This window comes from Odocoileus virginianus, chromosome 27 (genome assembly GCF_023699985.2).
Source record: "Odocoileus virginianus isolate 20LAN1187 ecotype Illinois chromosome 27, Ovbor_1.2, whole genome shotgun sequence".
Taxonomy (NCBI): domain Eukaryota; kingdom Metazoa; phylum Chordata; class Mammalia; order Artiodactyla; family Cervidae; genus Odocoileus; species Odocoileus virginianus.
The window spans coordinates 16,957,699-16,979,573 of record NC_069700.1 but is presented as its reverse complement, the minus strand read 5'-3'; the positions used below and the strand labels follow the sequence as shown (position 1 = coordinate 16,979,573).

The 21,875-nt window shown below is 42.6% G+C and overlaps 2 protein-coding genes across 11 annotated transcripts in view; one reads left to right on the top strand and one right to left on the bottom strand.

Moving 5' to 3' along the window:
- CARMIL1 (capping protein regulator and myosin 1 linker 1) overlaps positions 1–21,875 on the bottom strand; it is a 303,717-nt gene that overhangs the window by 176,591 nt on the left and 105,251 nt on the right. The gene's annotated exons all lie outside the window — the stretch shown is intronic.
- Positions 14,600–21,875, top strand: part of LOC110150686 (cytidine monophosphate-N-acetylneuraminic acid hydroxylase) — a 293,016-nt gene continuing 285,740 nt past the window's right edge. For both annotated transcript variants that reach the window (XM_070456245.1, XM_070456243.1), the window contains exon 1: positions 14,600–14,690. The gene's annotated coding sequence lies outside the window, so the exon portion shown is untranslated. The remainder of the gene's footprint in view (positions 14,691–21,875) is intronic.

Genomic DNA, 21,875 nt, shown 5'->3' with positions numbered 1-21,875 from the left:
TCGGAAAAAGCCGGGACAGTAATAGAAAGGGAGATAAAAGGCGTCAGAAGCAGGCGTAGTCACTCACCTGTTGTTGTCACTCGCTTAGGTCTAACAAACAAGTTACCTGTGCTAAATGACAAGATCAGGACTCAGCTTTAAAGGATGAAAATTCACCTTCTGTGAACTAAGACCCTGCCCCACATTCATCTTTTTTCATTGAAATTCAGTTGATTTACAAACTTGTGTTAGTTTCAGGTACACAGCACAGTGACTCAGAATTTTTGCAGATTCTACTCCGTTATAGACCATCGCAGGGTAGTGAGTATAACTCCTGTACTCTACAGCATATCCTTGTTGCTTATTTATTTTATATACTGTAGTCTGTATCTGCTAATCCCATATCCCGAGCTTGTCCCACCCTCCTCCCCCCAACCCCATTGGTAACCACAAGTTTGCATTCTGCATCTGTGAATTTGTTTCTGTTTTGCATATACTTTCATTTATATAATTTTTTAGATTCCACATCTAGGTGGTATCATTTTTCTGTCTTATTTCACTAAGCATAATATGAGAAGAAGAGGTGGCAAGAATACACAGAAGAACTGTACAAAAAAGATCTTCACGACCCAGATAATCACAATGGTGTGATCACTCACCTAGAGCTAGACATCCTGCAATGTGAAGTCAAGTGGACCTTAGAAAGCATCACTACGAACAAAGCTAGTGGAGGTGATGGAATTCCAGTTGAGCGATTTCAAATTCTGAAAGATGATGCTGTGAAAGTGCTGCACTCAATATGCCAGCAAATTTGGAAAATTCAGCAGTGGCCACAGGACCGGAAAAGGTCAGTTTTCATTCCAATCCCTAAGAAAGGCAATCCCAAGGAGTGCTCAAACTACCGCACAATTGCACTCATCTCACACGCTAGTAAGGTAATGCTCAAAATTCTCCAAGCCAGGCTTCAGCAACACGTGAACCGAGAACTTCCAGATGTTCAAGCTGGTTTTAGAAAAGGCAGAGGAACCAGAGATCAAATTGCCAATATCTGCTGGATCATCAAAAAAGCAAGAGAGTTTCATAAAAACATCTATTTCTGCTTTATTGACTACGCCAAAGCCTTCGACTGTGTGGACCACAATAAATTGTGGAAATTTCTGAAGGAGATGGGAATACCAGACCACCTGACCTGCCTCTTGAGAAACCTGTATGCAGGTCAGGAAGCAACAGTTAGAACTGGACATGGGACAACAGACTGGTTCCAAATAGGAAAACGAGTATGTCAAGGCTGTATACTGTCACCCTGCTTAGTTAACTTATATGCAGAGTACATCATAAGAAACGCTGGACTGGAAGAAGCACAAGCTGGAATCAAGATTGCTGGGAGAAATATCAATAACCTCAGATATGCAGATGACACCACCCTTATGGCAGAAAGTGAAGAGGAACTGAAAAGCCTCTTGATGAAAGTGAAAGAGGAGAGTGAAAAAGTTGGCTTAAAGCTTAACATTCAGAAAACTAAGATCATGGCATCTGGCCCCATCACCTCATAGGAAATAGATGGGGAGACAGTGGAAACAGTGTCAGACTTTATTTTGGGGGTCTTCAAAATCACTGCAGATGGTGACTGCAGCCATGAAATTAAAAGACAATTACTCCTTGGAAGGAAAGTTATGACCAACCTAGATAGCACATTAAAAAGCAGAGACATTACTTTGCCAACAAAGGTCCATCTGGTCAAGGCTATGGTTTTTCCAGTGGTCATGTACAGATGTGAGAGTTGGACTGTGAAGAAAGCTGAGCACCGAAAAACTGATGCTTTTGAACTATGGTGTTGGAGAAGACTCTTGAGAGTCCCTTGGACTGCAAGGAGATCCAACCAGTCCATCCTGAAGGAGATAAGTCCTAGGTGTTCATTGGAAGGACTGATGCTGAAGCTGAAACTCCAATACTTTGCCCACCTCATATGCACAGTTGACTCATTGGAAAAGACCCTGATGCTGGGAGGAATTGGGGGCAGGAGGAGAAGGGGACCACAGAGGATGAGATGGCTGGATGGCATAACCGACTCAATGGGCATGAATTTGAGTAAACTCCGGGAGTTTGTGATGTACAGGGAGGCCTGGCGTGCTGCGATTCATGGGGTCACAAAGAGTCGGACACGACTGAGCAACTGAACTGAACTGAACTGAATATGCCAGAGCCTTTGACTGTGTGAATCACAACAAACTGTGGAAAATTCTTAAAGAGATGGGTATACCAGACCACATGATCTGCCTCCTGAGAAATCTGTACACAGGTCAAGAAGCAACAGTTAGAACTGGACATAGAACAACAGACTGGTTCCAAATTGGGAAAGGAGTACGTTAAGGCTGTATATTGTCACCCTGTTTATTTAAATTATATGCAGAGTACATCATGAGAAATCCTGGACTGGATGAAGCACTAAATGGAATCAAGATTGCTGGGAGAAATATCAATAACCTCAGATATGCAGATGACACCACACTTAAGGCAGAAAGTAAAGAAGAACTAAAGAGTCTCTTGATGAAAGTGAAAGAGGAGAGTGAAAAAGTTGGCTTAAAGCTCAACATTCAGAAAACTAAGATCATGGCATTTGTTCCCATCACTTCATGGCCAATAGATGGGGAAACAACAGAAACAGTGACAAACTTTATTTTGGGGGGCTCCAAAATCACTGCAGATGGTGACTGCAGCCATGAAATTAAAAGACGCTTGCTTCTTGGAAAAAAAATTATGACCAACCTAGACAGCATATTAAAAAACAGAGACATTACTTTGTCAACAAAGGTCCATCTAGTCAAGGCTATGGTTTTTCCAGTGGTCATGTATGGATGTGAGAGTTGGACCATAAAGAAGACTGAGCATCAAAGTATTGATGCTTTTGAACTGTGGTGTTGGAGACGACTCTTGAAAGTCCCTTGGACTGCAAAGGGATCCAACCAGTCCATCCTAAAGGAAATCAGTCCTGAATATTCATTGGAAGGACTGATGCTGAAGCCGAAACTCTAATACTTTGGCCACCTGAAGCAAATAACTGACTCATTTGAAAAGACCCTGATGCTGGGAAAGATTGAAGGCAGAAGGAGAAGGGGATGACAGAGGATGAGATGGTTGGATGACATCACCAACTGAATTGACATGAGTTTGAGTAAACTCCAGGAGTTGGTGATGGACAGCGAGCCCTGGCAAGCTGCAGTCCATAGCGTCACAAAGAGTCAGACACAACTGAACGACTAAACTGAACTGAAGGTCCATCCATGTGGGTAAAACATGGCAATATTTCATTCTCTTTATGGCTGAATAATATTCCATTCCACAGCACATCTTGATGTAGCACCTTTTCAAACTCTGCTCCCCCTCTAGGGGAAAAGGTTTAAAAATAGAAATAATGTCAACAGTCATGATGAACAGCATGACTACAGAAATCAGAATTCTCATCCTTTCCTTTATCTATCTATGGTTAACCCTTGACCAATTCAGGGCTTAGTCTGTGTATAGCTTATAGTGGAGTGGGCCCTCTGCATCTACCGTTTGCCTGCATCTGAGGATTCAACCAACCACAGATTGTCTGGTAAGTACTGTAGTATTTAGTCCTAAAAAATATCTGCATATAATGTGTAGCTCAACTCATGTTGCTCAAGGGTCAGCAGTATACTGAAGCACACACTTCTTCCTTCCAGGGGTTCTTGTATGATCAATCCCTAATCTTTTCAAGAATCTTAAGTCCACAAAACCTTTGCATAGAAGTAAAATAATAGCCAAATCATAAAACTCACACACCAGAAAGGAGTCAATATCAATCACCTAGTGAAAGACCATAATCTAAGAGAAGATCCAAAGAAACTTGTCTCGTAGCTAGTCCATGCCAGAGCTGGACTAGAGGCTGAAACTCTTTATTCAGAGCGTATGACTACCTTTTCACTCTCTCCCCAGATGGCAATAAGGGTCAGTGCCAAAAGCCCCAGATGGGAACATGAAGCCTCTTCAGTAGCCAGGAGAGCATACTTACCTCTGTGAACATGCTCTGAGGAAAAACTGGCGCCACAACATCCAGGATCATTTTACAAGTACCGTAGTAATACCAGTTGATACTTGTGGGGTACCATGTTCCCACAGGTTTGCATACATCATCTCCTTTAATCCTCACAGCAACCAATGTGGTAGGCACTATTATTAGCTCCATTTTAAGAAGAAACTGAGACACGGAGATTGTATTACTTGTCCGAGTTACCAAGCAAGTAGGTGGCAGGGATTGGATTCAAACAGATGGTCTGGCCCCAGAGATTATGCTAATAATTTACAGAGGCTCTCAAATCTCACCTGTCTAAGAGCCAGGTTCCTCAATAGTCTGCACACATGCAAACACAGATGAGTCATACAGCTTTCAAGTCAGAAAGAAGCAAACAGGTAAAAGTGTCATCAATAAGATGATGGATGATTGCATAACATAAGAACAAGGACCAGGAGACCAGTGTCCCTCTGTCTCTCTGTATCTCTCCCTCTCTCTCTCTGATCATGGGTTGATCTCTGTGTCTCTATTTGGATCTGTCTACCTGATTCTGTGTGTGGATCTCTCAGCTCACCTGTGCATCTCCTGGACTGTTCCCCAGCCCTCCCTCCAGCCTCTCCTCTCTTCTGTGGCCACCGCTATGCCCACCACACCCCATCCCAGCTTCTCATTCTCTACCCCCTCCTCTGGTTCCCACCCGCTTCACTCTGCCCTCATTTCCTGACTTTTTCTCTCTGCTCATCAACGAGAGCTTGTATCTTAATTCTCCCAGAAACAGGCCCCCATCACAGAAGAAATACTTTGTTCTTGACGCGTATTTCATTTGGGACATAGTCACAGAGAAACTTGAACAAAACATGAAGTAAAGATGACAAGACACCTTTTGACATTACTATACAGCAAGCACACCGGTGATTAAGTGATTGCCAGGTCCCCTGTGTGAATCTAATGACTGTCTTAAAAACTAATCTCAAAACAGGCACCCACATAACTGACACGCGGCCTCCCCAGCACAGAAGCCCAGGCTGGCCTTGTCACCCATTTACAAGCTTCGCATTTTGGAGAATAACATCTCCCACAAGCAGCCGAAGCATCAAGTGACCTCCCTGCCTGCTTTTAATCTGTCCTTTCCTGGAAAGTCACCAGGGGGGTTTCCAGAGGCCACTGACAGGGTATTAACTGGCTCAGTATATTTTTTAAAACAGAAGGAAAAAAAAAACCCAGTGTGTTCACACGGATTCAACTTTTGCCTAAACAGCAATCTCTTGACCATATGTAGATGCATGATGTTCTAATGATCACTTCTGCTTTCACTCTGGCAACAACAGCGCTCACAATCTGTGGCCCGCATGCCAACCTTTCTTTAGAAATATTTTAAAGGCAGCCTAAGCACACGGTGTCCTTCGGCAGCTGGACACAGGCCAAAATCATTTGCTTGAAAAGAAACGTTCAGGCTTTGAGGGGAGAAGCTTTGTGCTGGCTGGTCCCCATTTCTGGTGGTCAGCTCTGATCCCCAAAAGCACAAGAACTGTCCTTAGAAAGCCTGGAAGGAGATGAAATGGAAGGGGTGAAATTCTCCAGTGCTAACCCAGCCTTTCAAACAATAGGCCCACTTGTGAGCACAAGAGCAGAGCAATATTCTGAAGCATGTGTGCAAAACTACGGATGCTACCATTCCAAGAATTGTGCCTTTTGCTCTATCAACCCAAACTGATCCAAATAATAGGGCTACATTCAAACTGGAAATCCCAACGAACTCAAGCTCCTAGGCTTCCTCTTTGGAGCCAAGATGACCTAGGAGTTGTGGCCCTGGAGGTCTTGCGGTGCACACACGTGGCTTCCAGCAGGTGAGGGGAGACATCGCAGAGGAAAACCCCTCTGTGGTGTATGAGCAAGTGCTTCCTGGTAGTGAGTGAGCACTCCCTTGGCACTTGGGATAGCAAGCCTCTTCTGGGCAGGGTGACCACATCTCCATTTCCAGTTTTAGCTCTGAGAATCCTGCATCCCAGAAACTGGGACGTTTGGTTGCCCTACTTGCTGGGGTTTTGAAATTAGGAAGACAGAGTCCAATTGTGGCTTTGCCACTTTCTAGCTGTTTCACCCCGGCAGAGTTAGTTAGCCTCTCAGTTTGCTCACCTGTAGAACCAGAAGAATGTGGCTCTGCAGGCCTGATGCTGTTGTTTACAGTAAGATACAACCATATTAATAAAGACCTAGCCCACTACCAGAACATCTCTGCTGAATATATCATTATAATTGGTGTGAGAGCATCTTAAGTTTAGATTCCCAAAGTAAGATTAACATCTACTGAATTTTTAAATAGTTTTTGTCAACAGAACAAAACAAACGATTGGGAAAAAAACAAAGATTCTGAGACAAGCTGAAATTTTCAGTTCAATATGTATCTTTAAACTTGAAGAAGAATATTCTTACAAAGCTTTAAAAAAATGGAAAAAAAAAAAAAAAAAAGAAAAGCAAGGGGAGCATTAGAAGGTCTATGTGTACTTAGCCAAGAAACCTTAACCACAAAGGGCAAACCAGAATCCCCCCCCCCCCCCCCCCAGTCTGGGAGGCCCATTCTTCCACAAAAGTCTTAGCATGCAAACCACATTTTCAACCTCTATAATGAATTTCCTCTCCCCTTCATTGAAATGCAAGCAGTAGCTTGGTTCCCTTTGAGGCTTCTTGGTTCAACTTTAACTTCAAAATTTCACTTGGAAACATTTATAAAAATCCTCCCTGGTGTTAAGATGCACAGCTTAGCAGAGAAGCCTAAATTTCCTTATGGAGATGATACATAATGAGGTAGGCCGTGGAACCCTCTCATTGTACACTTGCTAAAAACAGAAATAGGTATGTTTCACCCTCTTAAAGAATGCCATTACCTAAAGTCTACCACTGCATAGGCAACACATAAATTTATGGCCCCTACATCCACATTCTCTCCTGCACATTAACAAAAGTATCCTTCCTTTAAAACTGGGCTCTTCCTGGCAAATGTAAGACCGATGGTCTCATATCCCCAAAATGCTCATTTGCAAGCAAGCTAAATGATGACTATGTTTCCTCTCTTCCAAACTCCCAGCTCCAAGTACATCTCAGACAAGACTTCATTAATCCACGACATACACTTCAGGGAGGAAGAGGGGCAGGTGGCAAGGAATGTTATCACCACTGGGAAGAGTTCCGAGTGACAGGTACTAAGAGACGTGTGTGAGGTCACCCGGAAAGTTGAGGGAGAATAAAAAGCCTCTTCTGACTCTCAGCCTCCTAACAACCCACTGCACACGGCTCTGATGACCATTACCCTCTCTGGCCAAAGCAGGACACTAGACCCAAAAGGAATAAAAAAACCACAGTTTTAGTGCAATTTCTGGCCCCAAATGCCTTATAAAATCAGATCACCACACTCCTCAGGCATTTGTATCTTTCCTAATGCCATTTATAAGCATGCCCTAGGAGATGGCATAGTCCAGTGTAGGATCTGAAAACTACAGATCCAACCCCACCTGTTTTTATAAATAAAGCTTTATTGGGACATGGTCACACCCATTCATTTAACGGGTGGTCTCCAACTGCTTTCACACTATGAAGACAGTGCTGAGCAGATGTAACAGAGATGTTATGGCTCACAAAGCCGAAAATATTTACTATCTGATTGGTCCTTTACAGAAAGTAAAGATTTGCTGACCCCTTACCTAGTGGTTTAGAGGGGAAACTCTGGGGTCAGGTTGCCTGGGTTTTTATCCAAACTTCACCATTTACTAACTGCATGACTTGGGGGCAAAGTACATAACTTTCTCATTGCCTCAGTTTCCTCTTCTGTAAAATGGAAGCAACGATGTACACCTCAGGGAGCCATGAGGGTTAAATGAGTCACTGCGTGTCAATAAGTGAACATGTAAAGTACTGAGAACTTATAGAAAGGGCCAGCATATGGAAAGCACTGGTGTTTCTTTTTATATTACAATATTATAACAATATTATTCGTGCCAATTATACTAAGAACAGAGCTCCTAGATTTAGGCTGGGTCTGATCTCAAGCTAGACAAATGACCTGAGTCTGAACAAGTTAACTATCTGTGTGGACCTCAAGTCACCCAAGCTTAAAATAAGGGGGTTGGAACAGACGTCTGAGTTACCTTCCTACACTCTGGGTTATGGTTCAGACCCACTGTGGGTCTGTCCCAGTTCTCAGACCCTGCTTCTCTTTGCTCTGCATGGACTGCCAGGAATGGTAAGTCACCAGTAAATACTTGCTGAGAGGAATTAATTCCTCCATGGGTCTCTCCTTCCAGGAAGGACAGATGCTCCCTCAATTTGGGGGGCGGGTAACAGGGGAGAGCCACTGGAGTGGGTTTGTGTCTTCAGATGTCTAGTTTCAGGGGAAACCTTTGTACTCTAACACCTGTGCAAATCCATTTCTTTTCACCTGGTTATTTACACCATTATGCAGAAATGCAATGTTTACATACAGCTTGTCAGAAACTATTGCTTCATTCTTCCTGCAGTCCCTTTATTGCCAGTTGCAAGGTTTCATCAAAGCATGAAAGAAAACAAGCATCTCTAATTTTTTCCCACGGACAAACACATGGCTACTTTCAAACAACCTCAAGACTTCTGGATGTCACTAACATTTCAGATCTTCTTTTCAAAGCACTGTCTGATATAAAACTCCAGAACGGGTCACACTGATTCTTTGATAATGACATGTTTTTAAAGGCAGAATAATGGCGTGATCATAATCCCTGGAATGGGACCATCTCTTAGGCTAAGAGTAAAGATGAATCTAACTCCTAGCGTCAGGTCCAGGAAGGTCACGTTAAGGTACTCACTTGGCACAGAGTTTCTGCCCGGACCTCTCAGCACTGAGGTCTCCATGGTCTGTACGGGGCATGCTTGGGAAGGAACCTCTGCTAGTCATCACTGTTAGGTTTATGGTTTAAATGAATTCACCAACAGTAGAATCACAGTCATACAAAAAGTATAGAAAACATACAACATGAACACAAAGGTCACATTAACAAACCTTCTCCTGCTTCCCTAACACAGGGCCAGCTGGTCTCTTCCTGAACATGTCATGAGTCACTAGCACCCAATTCTAGTGAAAGATCACAGTTAAGAGGGATCCAGGGATGGGCGTGTGCAGTTCCTTTATCTTAGAGATGAGAAAATAGACCAGGAAGAATCAAACAATTGTCTGCATTTACCAGGGCTCCCGTTTTTGTTTTTTTCTCTGACAGTGAAATTTTAAGCACAAATGAATTTATTTAAAGGAAATGGGTAGCCCTTATTTTTTTTTTGAAAGTTGTTGTTTTTCTTTTAAATTAAAAACCAGAGCTCAGGAGAGAAAGAAACTAAATCAACTCTACCAATTTGAGAAGCAAGAACTTCTTCTTCCCTCAAGTGGTAAGTCCCTTCTGACAGCCCTTGTGAAGTGAATGAACACCAACCATTTTTCTTCCCTGTGTGATTCCTTTTATGATTCAAAACCCAGAAGTGAGAACCCTACCCTGGGCATGGTGCCTAACAAAGAATTACTTGAAAGATGTGACAGTTACAGCTTAATGGTAAAGACCATGGGCTCCAGGGGCAGCCTCCCTGGATATGAACCCCACCAGACCAATCCCTGCTAGCTGTGTGACCTTGGGCAGGTTACTTAACCTCTCCACCCCTTGGTCTCCCCACCTGTAAAAACACGGAGACAATACAACTACTGAGATAACAGGTGAGGTTCTCAGAACAAGACCCGGTGCATAAAGGAGTCCAATACACATACAGCCTTGGACAAGTTCAATGATAATAGTAGTTAGACAGCTATATGGCACAGACGGAACATGAAGTAAGTTTCACTCATCATTTACCAGACTTCTAATGCTGTGGTCCCTCCCCACCCTATACCCTTTCAATTTATCAGCCAACAAGAGAGGTTCTTCTATCCCCATCTTCTCAAGTCCAGGAGGGACAGATGTCACTTATTTATTCTTCACTTTTTGTTAATTAGTATTTTCAGCAAGAAAAACAGTATACATTTTCATTCCTGCTCTCAGAACAAATATATGAAATATTTCTCCACTCTGCAGATGTATGGATGGCATATGGGTGGGAGCAGGCATTGATTTAGATTTAATACTGTTAGAGAAATTATCAGGTTGAAAGATATTTTTCATTATACACCCCAATAAGAAACAGGGAGAGTCAGGGGGAAAAGATCTGGAGTAATTATATTGAGAAATCCGGGTGTGCACATAATTTTCAAACTGAGGGCTGCAGCCCATTGGTAGGTGGTTAAGTCAATTCAGTAGAATTTAACAAGCATATTAATAAAATAGACTAAACTGAACTGGAAGTGAAAAGAAAATTAAGTGCATTGCTAATACAAACCATAAGCATTGCTTCATGAAACTTTTGTTTCAGAGGTATCAGTGTGCACACGGTACACGTGTGTGTGTGTGTGCGCACGCGCGCATGCTGATGTGCACACATGGGGGGTTGCTTCTCAAAATAAACATAAAATGCATTTCTTCTCTGGGTCCAGGTATTGAAAGTTTGATAAAGCTGGCGAATGGCACCATCTGCACCCATAAGCATGATCCTCATGGCGGATACAGAAGAGGTTGAGGAAGCAAGCTTGGATAGCAAGAACATGAGCTTTGGATTAAAAAACCTCAGAGAAACCCTAGTTTCAGCATTTTGTAGGCAGAGAGGAAGTTGGCAGGTTCCTGTAAGTCTCCAGGCTGCAGTATCCTCACTTCTAATTCAGAGACAATATTTATCCTTGTGTAAGAATCGGGGATTACCTATCAAGTTATCAAGTGCTAACACTAGTATGAAAGGAGTCATTTTAACTGACATTATACTTATTGAATATAGCTCTGAAAGCAATACATATGGATAAAAAAACTGAGAGCTATAGACACATGTGCACACTTGCTAGTCAGAGACAGAGTCAAGTCCAGACGCCCTGAATCCCACTCAGTCACCTGTTTACAATGCATCATCTCCAGGATGCAGCTTTCAGTGCAGGAAGAGATTATTCCCATGGTAACTACCGCCTATCTGAGAATTAGAAAAGAATTTCCATGTCTGGGTGGTGATATAGTGAAAACTGATAGAGAGAAAGAAAAGGCTTTGGACCAATTTGAATTCATTTGCCATCTCTCCCACTTAACTACGTAACCTGAATCTTATTTTTCTTACCTGTAAAATGGTTATGGCTCTACATGACAGCTGTGAGGATTAAAAGGGACAGCCGACCAAAACCCTAGCACTCTCTTAACTTTATTCACTGATGATGCTAACACCTGGCTAAAAATATCTATATACCATCCCCCCTCCAACTTCCATCATCAGAGGTCAGCAATGCATCCATTCACATCAGGGCACTGGACTCTGAAGATGTTCTGGAATTTTACGGCCAGTGTGAATCCTGACTCCTCCACTCACAAGTGAGGGTGATTTGGGGAAACGCCTCTCTGGGTCTCACTTTCCTAGTCTGTACAATAAGGGATCATCATAGGTATCAATACCGCATGGCAGACCGTTGTGAGGATTAAACAACAGACTATACCCAAGGTGCCTAGAACAGTGTGGCCAACAGTAAGAGCTAGCATCACTGTCACGCATCCCCAGAGACTTGATGACCAGCCGGCCTTCTCATCCTTTGACCTTCTGGTCCACTTAGTCATTCCCTGGGTCGTGCTAGCTGTCGACTCTATGATTCCCAGCTCAGGCATCCCATTCTTGGACCACCACCTTCTCACTTCTCCTTCAGTGTGATCTAAGGGCCAGAGGGGCTAGCAGCAGTTAGGAGCTTGTTAGAAATACAGAATCTGGGAATCCAGACCTACTGCATCAGGATTTGCAGTTTAATAAGATCCTCAGGTGAGTCACACACACACTGCACACTTAGCAAAGTACATGAGTCTTTTCCTACACTCAACTGTGCCCGCTCCCCAACACCACTGGTCACTGACCATCCTACACCCTCCCAGCCATCTTCATCCCATTAAAACCCCACTGAAATCATTCCTCCACTGTTAATACCTTCGGCCTGTGTGTTCCCTGGCCTTTCATTATGCCCACAGAGGAAAAACCTCAACCCCAGATGAACCCACCCATCTGCCTATCCCAGGCTTGCCGTGGTGGCTTCCAGGCAGAGCTGGACAACAGAGCTAGCCTACAAGCTGATTCCGCTTCCTTCCTGCGCCACTGAGTATACAGACTTCATCCAAACGGTACCCTGACCACCCCACTCCAAGCCTCCCCACCTGCCTGCTCCTGAGGCTCCATCTGTCCCCTCCTTCTGAACCGCCAGAGGTAAATGCCTCTGGATTACACCCTGCCCACATTTGCAGAGGCTTATGTAACTATGTCTTCTGTTCCATATCTAAACGTCCAGATACAGGGCTCCCAAGATCTAGATCTGTATCCTGGATTCTACACCCCTCTTGTAGCTCCATCTAACTCCCTCCCAAAAAAGGATCCGTACCTGATTCATTTTTCTGCCTCGAATGCATTTGGCTTCTGTACCCACAGCTCCCCTGAGGTCCCAACACCTCTTTGTTGCTAAGGCCCACATATAGTTTTCAGCATTTCCTAATGAGATTTCACCTTAGTAATGGGCAGAACTGACTTAGATTTCACAGCTGAACTAGATACCGCCTTAACGTTGATATAGCCCCTTGTGCTTGAATTCTTTTTTCCACTGGTTTCTCCACCCACCTCCCTGGTCATGTCCATTCCCCATTCCCTGCTCCCTTCCATTTTCTCCCACGACTTCAGTGGATCCCAGAGGGCTCCCAAGTTCCTGTGCAGCCCAGACCTGTTAGATCACCAGCTCTAACTCTACCTCAACCCTTAAACTCAGCATGTGATCTTTCTTTCAGAATCTGTTCCTCACTAAGAGTTTGAGCTCAATAACGAGCCATGGCAATCCATACAGCTTCTCAAGACAGAAATCCAGGCATCATCAAAGTAATCTCAGTCATTCACCAAGTTCAATGCGACTGAAACATCTCTTAAATCCATTCACTTCTCTCCAGTTCCAATACAATGGCTCCACCCCAGGCCACCATCATCTTGCTCCTGTAACACTTTCAGCAGCCCCCCCACAGACCCATCTTGCCTCATCAAATCAAAGGCCCATAAAGTATCTTGATCTTCTAAAACCCAAACATTTATCCTGTCACTTTACTTAAGCTCTTTAGTGGCTCCGCACGACTACACTGGTCCTTGCCTCCACCTGCAGCCCCCTTTCACTCCCTCTCCTTCCCGACCCCCATCCCCTCCAGTTATAGCCATACTGACCTTCTGTTGTTCCCACCGTCTGCTCCAACCGTTCTTCCTTCTGCCTCTTTTCTTTACCTTCCCCTGATCACATCTACTCATCCTTCAGAGCCCCACCTAAAGAACTTCCCTAACAAAGTCCAGACTAGAGCAGGTCTCCCAATCATACATTCTCACAGTACTTGCTCCTTTCCTCAGTAATACCTATCACAATTTTAATTACTAGTGGAGTTATATGTTTAACATCTACCAACCCCACCAGACTGTACGGTACTTGGGAGCAGGGACCATATCTATCTTAGTCAAGGTTTAGTCCTCTTCCTTACCTTCTTTCCAGCTATGAAAACTGAAGATCTCAGAAAGTTAAAAAAAAAAAAGTTGCTATAATTGTGAATCCAATTATAAAAATTCAGCTATGCCTCATTCTTCCTAATGCCTACCACGTAATTGACACATCCTTCCTATTTAATAGTCACATCCTATATGGAAAGTACCTGAAAATGTGTTGTTTGCAGCACACCTCAACCCAGTTCAAACAGATATATTAACACCAGCTAATCCCCAACTCAGCTGCCAAAAGGAGGAGAAATAGACAAAGGAAAGGATAACCTGAACAGAGGAAAGTTGTAGAAATGCCAAATGCTGACATCCCCTGCCTTTTGCCTACTGTGTTCAAAGAACTTCTTTACTCAAAAATTCACTCCAGAAAGACTCTAGTCTTCTGCAGCTCCCACAGGCTGGCGATGTCATTGCTAGCAGTGGAGGCAGGGAAAGCAAAATCCATTCTAATAAACGATTTCAGGTGTCCTAAGGCTTTCTAGATCTTGATTTTGCCCTTGACTGTGCCAACAGAGCAAACAGTTAAATCAACAAAACTAAACAATTTACAAAATGTGGGTCGGGGTACTGACAGGACAGACTCTACACAAAATATAGGGGGAAAAAAATCACCTATTATTTTAGTGACAATTAATAGACCATTTAAACAGAAGAAAATTTATCCTTTAAAAAACCAGTGCCTAATGAAAGGACATGGCAAAAAGAGGAAACCTATTTTTTTAAAAACAGAGCATGTTTTTCTTTCTTGAAGCTTCAGATAAATGAACTTTGCTATATGGAGAAATGTTTTTGCTCTGGGAACACAGGAATATCACTCCTCTGTTCAAAGAACCCCACCTGAGCATTGTGCCAAAAGGCTCAAAGTTGCAAGATAAAGCAAAACCTGGAGGCAGAGCTTTTGAAGCTAAACCCAGTCTTTGCACAATGGGAGGAAGTGAAAAGCTGGACTCCCCTGAACACTCTACTGCTCCGCCCTGTAACTAGAAATAAGCAAGTGACTCTCTGCTTGTGTGTGTCTCCTCCTCCCCGCCTCAGTGGGAACCAGCAAACTGTAAGTGATCCCTTTTTCTTTTGTTTTTGCTCCCGACCACTGCCAAGCTTTCCCTTCTCCCCAGCAATGCCAGAAAACAGGCCGGTGCTGCAGTCTGGCATCCACCAGCTTCCCAGCGCAGGAAGGGAACTCTCTGCCTCCATGTTTCTAGATTTCTGTTTCATAGCTCACCTCCCTCCTAAGGCAGCAAACTATGGTTGGCCCCTTCCCCGCTCCGTTCCCCCTTCCTCAGAACACTCCACAGCCAAAAAGGACCCTTTTCCCTGCCTTCTTTGAGTCTCATGGTCATCTCAAAGGACTGGTTGCTCTGCTGAAGGATCAGCCCAGCTGGAGCCCCAAGTTGTTTTTCTTTTCGAAGTTGTCCACATACAACCCCTGCAGCCCTAGTCCAAACTCTCCTCTATGTGGCCCCTCAAGAGTGGGAAGGAGAAGTCCATAGGCTCCCGGCAGAGCCCGCAGAGCCTCATCCCAGAGCCCTCTCAGAGAGGAACAGGGTGGAGGAAAGATGATGCCGGATGGTGTGTCTTTGTGTTTCTCTGTCTCTTGCTAAAATGAATCTCATTAAATTCGCACATTTTGGTTCCCAAAAAGTACTCTTTGAGATGCATCTATCCTGTTCTTTTTGGTATTACTTATCATGTGCATGCTAGGTTGCTTCAGTTGTGTCCAACTCTGTGCAATACTATGGACCGCAGCCTGCCAGGCTCCTCCTCCATGAGATTCTCCAGGCAAGAATACTGGAGTGGGTTATCATGCTCTCCTTTGGGGATTTCCTCAACCCAGGGATTGAACCCCGGTCTCTTTATGTCTCCTGTATTGGCAAGCAGGTTCTGTACCACTAGCACCACCTGGAAAGCCCATGATTTATCATAACTGTCATTTACTTAAGTCTTTCTTTCATTCATTAGATTATCATTGAGGGTCTACCTTGCAGACACTAAAGATGAAAAAGACATAAAGCACTGCCTTCAAGCAGTTTATATTCTACTGGGAGGAGACAGATGACACACACACACACACACACACACACACACAATGAGGTATGTCAGATGGTGTTAAGTGTTATGGAGAAAAACCTAGTAGGAGAAGCAAAGAATGAGGGTTGTGTGGGGACTGGAGAAGGGGTGGTGTTGGTGACACTTTTTAATAGTTTGGTGAGACCTCATTACGAAATCATGTTGGAAAAGGGCTAAAAGAAGTGAAGAGATGAGTCAGGTGGACATCTTGAACAAGTGGACCAGACAGAGGAAATGGCAAAAGCCAACAGCATATTCCTAAGAATTTTTGCTTAGTTGCTAAGTCATGTCTGACTCTTTTGCAACCCCACGGACTGGGGACCACCAGGCTCCTCCATCCATGGGATTTCCAAAGCAAGAATACTGGGGTGGGTTGCTACTTCCTTCTCCAGGGGAATCTTTCCAACCCAGGGATTGAACCCTCATCTCTTGGCACTGACAGGCAAATTCTTTGCTACTGAGCTGCCAGGCAAGCCCAAGACAAGAATATACTTTGGGGAATTGGAGAAGAAAGAAGAGCTCATGCAGCTTAAGGGGAGTAAGTGCTGCTGATACCACAAGAGGCCATGAGACCCGTGAGGCCCTACGGTCCACTGTCCACATTTTCATTTTTACTTGGAATAAAAGGAGAAGCTGCCAGAAAATTTTGCGTACAAGAGTAACGTGACCTGATATTTAAAATGATCTCTCTGTTGAGAACAGGCTTAAAAGTGGGTGAAAGGGCAGGAGGGGAAGCAAGAACCCAGTCAGGGGGCATCAGCAATAATTTACAAGAGAGGTGATGATGGCTGGGGCCAGAGTGATGAGTGGAGTGGAGGAAAAGGGCCTGATCCTGGATATATGTTGATGGTAGAGCCCGGACAGATTTGTGGACAGAGTGGACTTGGGTTATATTAGTTATTTTGTTAGAGGCAACAGTTTGGTTTATGCCTGTGAAATAATTATAAAAGAACTGAATGTGGCACATGATTTCAGGACTACTGGATTGGTCTAGGTAATCTGTTACTTACGTAAGAAAATAATTATGGAAGAAATGCAACGAGAGCAAAGAACTGGTTCCAGTATTTTTGTGTCCCTTCATAAAATTTCAACTGTGCATTTACAATATAATAATATAAGGCCAGAGATTATAAAATGCAGCTTTGGGGAAGAAGAAGAAGGGAATTTTCTTTCCCTTTTTTCAGTTTCTCTAGAGAAGTACTGTCCCACAGAACCTTCTGGAAATGCTCTACATCTGGACTCTTCCAATACTGTAGCCACTAGCCATGTGTGGTTACTAAGCACTTAAAATGTGACTGATGTAACTGAGTAGCTAAAATTTTAATTTTATTTAATTCTAATTAATTTTAGTTAAAATGTTGCTGCTTGCCATTAGTAGCTACCATACTGAACCAAACAGAGCTCCCCACACAGTGAAAAATTCCTGAACATTATTACATAACACCTTTACTCTTGAAATCAAATTAAAAGGATATATACAAAATAGATTTGGAAAATCCCGAAGTATACGTTCTTTTTTTTTTTTTTTTTTTTACACCCTACAGTCACCATCTAATTCTCCTTCTGGAAAAGAAATATTAGATGGCTTGGTGTTCATCATTTTTAAACACATTTTCTTAGCTTTTGCATGCACCTCTAATATCTTCTTGGCCATCATTCTATCAACAACATTCAAAATAAGATTTCCCTCCCTGATAGGTATTCATTGTTAACATTGTAAATGTCCCATAAAAATAAAGATACAAGATTCTTATTATAATTGAGTTTCCCTCCTGCTCTAAATTAAAAAGAACTTTATGGCATCGGTTATCTCATATTTCTTCCCAAAACAGACAAAGGGGTTGAAGTTAGTATCACCATTTTCCAGTTGAGAAAATCGAGGCAGAGGAATATGAAAGGCAGCCCACTGTACACTGTAGGGCTTCCCTACTTGCTCAGTGGTTAAAAATCTTCCAGCCAATGCAGGAGATACAGGTTCAATCTTTGGGTCAGGAAGATCCCCTGGAGAAGGATATGGCAACCCACCCAGTATTCTTGCCTGGAAAATCCCATGGACAGAGGAGCCTGGCAGGCTACAGTCTACCGGGTCACAAAGAGTCAGACACAACTAAGTGACTAAACAACAACATTGTACAGCATAAATCTATAGTTATGTTGGAAAAGAGCAGAAATTAGGAAGACATAAAAAGAGAAATCACTTGAAAATGAGAAAAAAAAAAAGACTACATGTAAATCCTTGGTTGCCAAATTCAAGTGAGCTGAGACCTGGGTCTAGAAAATACTGTCTAGATGAACAGGGTTGCTGTGTCTGTCCTTAGGACCCTGTGACTCAGACTTTCCAGAAGTTAGCAATGCACCTGAAGCAAGATGCTGGCTCCCCAACCGAATGGTGAAGAGAATGCAATCGTTAGGCTGGGGCTTGATTAGCAAAGTGGCCTCATATAACGATGCTGGCTTATTCCTCAGCAAACCAGATCCAAATGACAGGGCAACATTCTTGAATAACCTCTGAACCCAACAGCTGGAGAATGAGCTTCCAGTAATCTTGCTTTTGAAACACTCAGGCTAACCCCAGTTATATCACTAAATTGCATGACCCAAGAGATTAACAGGACAATTCAATCCATTTACAGCTGACCTTGGAAGTTGTCAGTTCCTTCATTTTGAGAATGAGAATACTAAATCCTAGAGACACTGTGATACTTGCCAAAGAACAAAAGTGTATTCCTTTTACAAGCAAGCAAGCTTGTGTTTCTATGTTACATATAACTAATATGGCGCTATGTCTCCCATAAACAGTTAAAAGAAGTCGATTATCCTTACTTTTTAACTCCAATGTGTTTCTAGACACTACAGATTTGAGGATAATCATTGTTATCTATTATATGTTATAACACAAATGTATGTGTGCATACTCAGTTGCTGAGTCATGTCTGACTCTTTTTGACCCCATAGGCTGTAGCCTGCCAGGCTCCTCTGTCCATGGGATTTTCCAGGCAAGAATACTGCTTGCCATTTCCTCCTCCAGGGATCTTCCCAACCCAGGGATGGAACCTGTGTCTCCTACGGTGGTAGGTAGATTGTTTATCACTAAGACACCTGCAAAGACCATAACATATATACAACAATAACATTTATATATATATATATATAAAAATATATATTACAAAAAAAAAATATATATATATATATATTTTTTTTTTAAACGGACTTCTCTAGGGGCTCAGATGGTAAACAATCTGCCTGCAATGCAGGAGACCCAGGTTTGACCCTTGAATTGGGAAGATCCCCTGAAAGAGGAAATGGCAACCCACTCCAGTATTCTTGCCTGGAAAATCCCATGGACAGAGGAGCCTGGCTGGCTGCAGTCCATGGGGTTGCAAAAGAGTCAGACAGGACTCAGCAACTGAGCACACTCACACACACATACAGCCCTGATCAGCATTCTTAAATCTGAACTGAGACACAACAATGTTATAAAAGCAAAGATAAAACAAACACAAAACATTAAAATAATTCAAGATTGTTCAAGTATGTGTTAGTTCCTATGAAATAAGCATAAACATACTAAGTCCATCCTAAATGAAGCCAAAAATACTATTCAATATCTAGGAAATGCATAAAATTAAAACAACTTATATCATAAATCTTGGAATTTATGCTTCTTGGAATCAGGAAGGGCCTCCACAGAACAGCTGGGCTACCCTGGTCTTTTAAAATGCAGTCTGGTCTAATCCAAACTGGTGTTTCCTTTCAGTGAGCAGAGACATTCAAAAATTCCCTCACCCCCACCTTAGTGATATGCAAAATGCTACGTACGCAGGGACTTCACAGATATGTTGCCAGATGACAATGAAGATGTGGATGGTGATGGTGGATGATTTTAAATGCTGTAAGTGAAGGAAGGAGACTTCTGTTCTCCTAAGGGTTCCCTGCCCAGAAGGTTCCCAGCTGTGCCGCATCACTTGGCTTAGCAACAGAAAAACATGTTTCTTTCATAAGAGATTTGTTTTTCCCCCAAATTATAAGTTTTGAAAGGAGCTTCAAGACGTGAGTCCAAAAAAATTCCTCATCTTAATTCTGAAATTGATTTTGGTCAATACCATTAAGTACAGATGGGAGGAGGGACAAAATCTATGCAAAGCATTTTACAAGAAAGGAGTAGTCAAAACTCAGTCATTATACCAAAAAAAAAAATTTTTTTTTGGATTGCCTGAGACACCTTTATGGCAGGAAGACTGATTCTAATTCTTCCAAAGACATGCAGAAAGACAAAGCTTCCAGGCAGATGTGTGTTGATCTAAAGCAATCAGAAGGGGCACTGGAAGAGCCAAGTCAGTGGGGTCATGACAGATGGTGCTAAATTAGCACAGTTTACACACAGATTTTAAGGCAAAGAACTAAAGACAGAGAGGAACAAAAGAACAGAAATGGAAGCTGTACAGACATACCCCATGAATTAATTCTACATGTCAGACAATTCCTACAGACCTAATTCTAGATGATGCTACAGTGCTTCTGAAGACAGACATGTCTGAACTAGCTCTTCTGCTTACTAGCCGTGTTTGGGGCAAATGATCTAATCTCCCTACAGCTCACATCCTCAACTGGAAATGGTTACAACACAGTATCCACTCCCTATATATGAGTATTGTGAAGATTAGATGTAAGGATATATGTAAGCGCTTTTCAGCCCAGAGCCTGGCCAACTACAACAATTCAATATTAGCTGTCTAAGGATAATAAGAGTAGTCATGGATCACCTAGAAATAATACCTCTCCAAGTAACACTGAAACATATACAATTACCATATGTAAAATAGATAGCCAGTGGACATTTGCTACATGACCCAAGGAGCACAAACCCAGTGCTGACAACCTAGAGAAGTGGGATGGTGTGGGAGATGGGAGAGAGGGGACATACGTATACCTATGGCTGATTCATGTTGATGTATGGCAGAAACCAGCCGAGTACTGTTAAGTAATTTCTCCTCTCATTAAAAATAAATTTTAAAAAAAGATTAGATTTAGTGCTTCTGGAAAAAAAAAAAAAAGGCAATGTAGAAAACCAGCAGATATATTAGACACAGAGTTAGAAGACTTTTCTTAGATTCAACTATATGGCTTCACTCAAAAGTCACCCCTTCCCACAGCTTAAAAAAGGCAAAACAATACTGACTTCTAGGGGTTGTGAGGTTCAAGCAGGATAATGTGCTTGTGAAAGCATAGCACATCTGAAGGGCTATAAACCGTGAAGTATTACTGTAATAATATTATTAATACCTAGCTTTAAAATAACTCTTCACTTTAAGAAATGATACTAGGAAGAAATTTCTCTTCTAGTAAAAAATATCACTGTCAAAATTAAACTTTCAAAAATACAAAGGAAATAGTTTTCAGCAACTTATAACAATAAAACTGAAAATGCTCACACACACAAAAAAGCACCAGTAATAATACCACTCTGAAAGGCCACACTAAACCATTTTTTAACTTCTGTAACAGACCAATAAGTCATCTGAATTGGATATAAACCACCCCCCCCCCACCTCAGGCATAATCTGGTTTATGAAATCTCTAATGATTACATGAAGGACCTACCCAGAGCAGGCTCCATCCAAACCATCCCTATACATTCATTAGTGTTCTTTTCAAATTTAATAAGTTAACAGAACTTTTGTTTTCCACTGATTAGAAGCCAATCTATTTTCTGAGTATTCAAGAGCTGGTTTGATATCTGGTTTCCCTATCTCTGACATTTTTTACAAAACTTGCCAATTTGCAACCATTTTCAGAAAGTCAATTCACACCCAGTCTCCAAACACACACCAGTCCCCAATAAAAGGTGGCATCCTATTCAGGACTCCTATCAGCATCCCTGGGTCAGAGGGGCCATGGCTGCCGACGGCCCTCTTTGGTGCATGGGCCAGTTGACACCCACATTCACACACAGGGTAAAGATGGGAAGCCCAGAGTCTTTCCTGAGCAGATATACTTGGAACAACAGCCTCAGGAGCTGGGCAACCACTGTCATCCATATTATACCTGTCCAAGCAGGGAACCCAGGCTATTTCTAGCCATAAACACTGGCCTTCCATTCTGGACCACTCAGATAGCATCTTTCACATCCATATCTAAAGATACGACTTCCCCCAACACTGTAGGTCAC